The 4,896-nt window shown below is 37.0% G+C and overlaps 1 non-coding gene across 1 annotated transcript; it reads left to right on the top strand.

Moving 5' to 3' along the window:
* Nucleotides 1-320: 320 nt before the first annotated feature.
* On the top strand, nt 321-427 carry LOC114407900. The gene has a single exon (XR_003665712.1). It is a non-coding gene; the product is annotated as a small nucleolar RNA R71 (small nucleolar RNA).
* Nucleotides 428-4,896: the final 4,469 nt, after the last annotated feature.

Raw genomic sequence — 4,896 nt, 5'->3', positions numbered from 1 at the left:
ATAAACCACAGAGTCTGGCGACAGGTGCAGATTTTTGATTCATGGCCAGTTGGGTTACCAGGTTAACCAAGGCATCTAGTTTACCTTCAAGCTTCTTAGTCTCACCTGATGAATTCGTGGCTACTTCACGCACTCCTCTAATGACAATAGCATCACTTTTGGCACTAAATTTCTGGGAGTTTGAAGCCATCTTTTCAATTAAATTTCTGGCTTCAGTAGGGGTCATGTCTCCAAGGGTTCCACCACTGGCAGCATCTATCATACTTCTCTCCATGTTGCTGAGTCCTTCATAAAAATATTGGAGAAGAAGCTGCTCTGAAATCTGGTGGTAAGGGCAACTGGCACATAATTTTTTAAATCTCTCTCAGTATTCATATAGGCTCTCTCCACTGAGTTGTCTAATACTTGAAATATCCTTTCTGATGGTCGTGGTCCTAGAAGCAGGGAAAAAATTTTCTAAGAATACTCTCTTGAGGTCATCGCAGCTCGTGATGGACCTTGGAGCTAGGTAATATAGCCAGTCCTTTGCCACTCTCTCTAAAGAATGAGGAAAGGCCTTCAGAAATATATGATCCTCCTGGACATCAGGTGGTTTCATGGTGGAGCAGACAATATGGAATTCTTTTAGATCCTTGTGTGGGTCTTCACCTACAAGGCCATGAAACTTTGGAAGCAAATGGATCAGTCCAGTTTTAAGAACATATGGGACATCCTCATTAGGGTATTGGATGAACAAGCTTTCGTAGGTGAAATCAGGTGCAGCCAATTCCCTTAGAGTTCTCTCACGAGGTGGAGGATGTGCCATGTTCTCAGAATATTCAAAATCAGAATGTTCAAAATTATAATGCTCAAAATCACCAATATCAGAATGCTCAAGATGCTCAAAAGGTACTAAATGATGTCTAACTAATCGATGAAATGTCCTATCTATCTCAAGACCAAAGGGTTGTAAGTCAGATGGATTTCCTCTAGTCATACACTAAATTCAGCATGCACAACTAGTTGCCTTCTTATGCAAGTAACAGTGTAGGTTTGAACTACAACTACCATTAAATGATATCCAAATGACTTGAAATTTTGTGAGAAACCTTATAAAATGATGAGAAGTTAGCACAAAAAATTTTAAATGACAATTCGAAGTCTAACTAGATAAGCTAAAAATGATAAGTTAAGAAAAATAAGAGAATAATACTTGAAAAATAAAAAACTTTTTACAGAATCACTTTTGTTGGACGATGGAGACCTCAGCTGGCTTATGGCCAGCTTCTATGGCGTAGGAAATTTTTTTCTACCCCAAATACATATATAATAATTGCGATTCTGATAACCGGAGCAAAAGTTATGGCCGTTTGAAGTTTTGACAAAAATCAAATTTGCTACTTTTTTGGAACTTTCAAATCTGACCAAACTAAAGGCTCTAGCTATTTTTCCCACAAAATATAGATTAAAATAAGTTACCACAAAAAAATTCAGCCAAAAATAACAACTCTAGCTACTAAAACAAAAAATCCCAAATAATTCAGCAATGGTGGTCGCTAAAATCCGTCGCAAAACACTATTCACAGCAAAATACCCAAAACTGAAACAGGGGAAGCGCTTAAAAGAAAAACTAAAACAGAACACACACTAAAAAAAATACCAAGACACTAAACAACACTAACACACACACTAACACAACACTAACAATTAAACATAAAACACGAAAGAATTAAACACTAACACGATACTAGCTATTATGAACCTTTGGACACTGCTCCCCAGCAACGGCGCCAAATTTGATCGAGGCCGTACCCGAATCAAATAAATATTAAAATGTATTAACTAGGAAGTGATCCTAGGTCGTTTCCCAATGAGCAATGATAAACCAAATGTTCATAACAGATAATAGGAAATAGTAACAAATTGGGGGGGGGGGGGGGGTTGTTTGCTTTTGTAAATTAAACAGCGAGTAAAATTTAATTAGAAAATATCATAATTAAAATACGTTGCTTCCCCTTGATTCACAAGCACTTCTTATCCTAGGTTGCGAGAATTTATCCTTATTCAGTTCAACCACTTAATCCAACCCTAAATTAAATTACTAAGTGAAATTCAACATAAGGCATTTATTATGTGATTAAGCATCACATACACCAATTACTCATAAACAATCATTAAGCATGAACGTAAATTAAGCGCAGAGACAATTAATCGAGCACTAAGCATGCATGAATTAATAGCAACAAATTAAGAGTAATTAGTGAAGAGGAAAAACTGAACAGAATTTAACAGTAATAATAGAACCTCAAAGAGAACTGTGCTTGATCCTCAAGAGGAAACAACGCTGCGGACTTAGTCTTCCATTAATCAAATAGAGAACGAAATTTTATTGATAAAACTAAAAGTCTGAACTGGAATTGTAAAAAATGAAAATAAAAGAGAGCGAGAAGAGAGACTCAAACTAAAAATGAAAAATAGAAGAGAGAGAGAGAGAAGAGAGTGAGAGCTAAACTAGAACCTTGGTGCTGTTATATAGTTTTTCAGCCCCAAAGCTTACAAATCTGTTTTAAATCCAAGCCCATAAGTAAAATCAAATCAAATTTAGATAAGATAAGATAAGATCTAGATGAAATAATATCTAGATGAGATCAAATCTAAATAACATCTAGATAAGATAAGATCTAATTTTGTAGAATAAATTAGTCTGCCCTCTTCAAGTCCAAGCCCAATTCTGGATTCAAGTCCAAGCCCAATTCTAGATTCAAGCCCAATGCTTCATTAATTCCTGAAATTAGATTAAAATATCAAATTAGCTTAATGGGCCCAAATAATAAAACTGCCTAATTAATTTGACAATTAAGATTAATCAGTACTTAAAATAGTGCAAAAAGGATTAAGAAATAGGAGAAAATAATGGCACATCAACAGGTATCAACCACACGATACAAAATTGCAAGGGTGAGTTCATTATAAAAAGAACCAATACCAATTCCAAATGACCACAATTAGCAAGGAACATAAGCAAACATTATGAGCTTACACAATATTCATTATTCAACACTCACACCCAACAATTATTCATCATCCACATCCAACAATTACTCATCATCCATCCATGGATCCAATCAAGACTGCACAAAATGATGCATGCACCTGACTCAACACTCAGATGCAATGTGGTACGTACCAACAACCAAATCTCAGGAAATAGCCTAAGCGTGTCCACACAACACTCTCACTTAGAGAACCATGCAGTGTTCGTCGAGACCACCTGGTTGTGCACGTAACTGCCCCCCTCCCATAGGTGATCAGCCTGGGAGCCCAAAGGAGTTCCCTGCCAGGTGATAAGCCCCCTCAGTACAAAGTACACTCTGCCATAATTACTCTATTTCCTGTGTCGTATGAGCTATGAACATGGCCAAAAGCAAGTTCCAAAGACCATGGACCAATTAAAGCGCCTAAGCATCCCCTCAGAAATCCTTAGATTCTTTAACCACGCTAATCACCCACGTCTGGGCCATCCGACAAGGTCAGTGCACTTGACCCCCCATGACATACAGTCCATACGACGTATGAACGTGGCCCAAAGCAAGTGCCAAAGACCCTGGAAGGTTAGTGCACTTCACCCCCCATGAACATACACAACATGCACATGCCAGTGCATTTCCAACATCAATTAACATTCCATTTTCACATCATTCTTAACATAGACATCATCTGGTCTCAATGACGTTATCAACAACAACAACAACCTCATTTCATATTCACATAATCATCAACAATACCATCAATTCATGTTGACATAGTCTTTATTAACAACGTCATCTCAAATCAATATCATCATAATTGTAATATCACTACATATCAAATAAAATCCTTAATAGCAACATCAACAACAAATCGCATTCTGCACACACACACACAATATCATTCATCACAATATATATATATATATATATATATATATATATATATATATATATATATATATATATATATATATCGCATCCCATTCGTCAAAATATAGTTTTTCCTGAAAAACCAGCATGCATATCAATAACAATTTCATTGCATCCCATTAGTTAAAAACATCGTTTTCTATAAAAGAAAAAATCAGCATGCAATAGGGACAGGTAGTTATCCTCATAGCTAGGTTCCCTGACCCTAACTATGGTGTTAAAACGGTAAATTTTATAATAAACTCCCCTCACCTATTATGAGCTACCCACGGGTTCCTCATCACGTCACATGAAGATTTCTTTTTCGTCTCCACTCGTCGGTTCCACATAAGCCTATACCATGCCAAAACGAAGGAGACTTAATACAGATTTCAGAAAACAATGCTAATAACAATGCTCTGGGTCAAACACCCACGTCACTACATAAAAGTGCTGAGAGCATTTCGAGTTTTACAAAGGGATATCATTTGAAAATTCTGACCACGCCAATGTGACCGAGGTTCAATGTAGGTTACGAAAATAACATGCATTTCATGAAAAGATAATGTTTACAAAGTCTCTTTGCTCTAGGATTTTTCAAAGGAAGTGTAAAACATGCAATGGCGGTTCCAAAGTCAGAAAAGATGCAAGGGTAAGATGAAACTAACAAGAAACAAGCGTAGAACCATAGTTACCTTAAAGGAAAATGAAAGGTTGGATTAGGGTTTCATTCTCTACCGAACCCACAAGCCAAGTTGGAAGATTCCGCTTCGGTAGAGGGGTTCCTCTCGGTGTAGGGTTTCAACGAAGAACAACGGTGGTTTGTGGTGGCTAATGGTGGTTGTGGGTGATGGAGAAAGAGCTTGGAACATTGGAAATGGTTTTGGAAGAAAGAAGAAGAATAAAATGGCATTTTTCCTAAGCTACTTGGACTACAAGGCTCAAAATGCACCAGTGAGCAATGCTCTTGGAACGGATA

The sequence above is a fragment of the Glycine soja genome, chromosome 3 (genome assembly GCF_004193775.1).
Source record: "Glycine soja cultivar W05 chromosome 3, ASM419377v2, whole genome shotgun sequence".
NCBI classification, from domain to species: domain Eukaryota; kingdom Viridiplantae; phylum Streptophyta; class Magnoliopsida; order Fabales; family Fabaceae; genus Glycine; species Glycine soja.
This window is presented reverse-complemented; position numbering and strand designations above follow the sequence as displayed.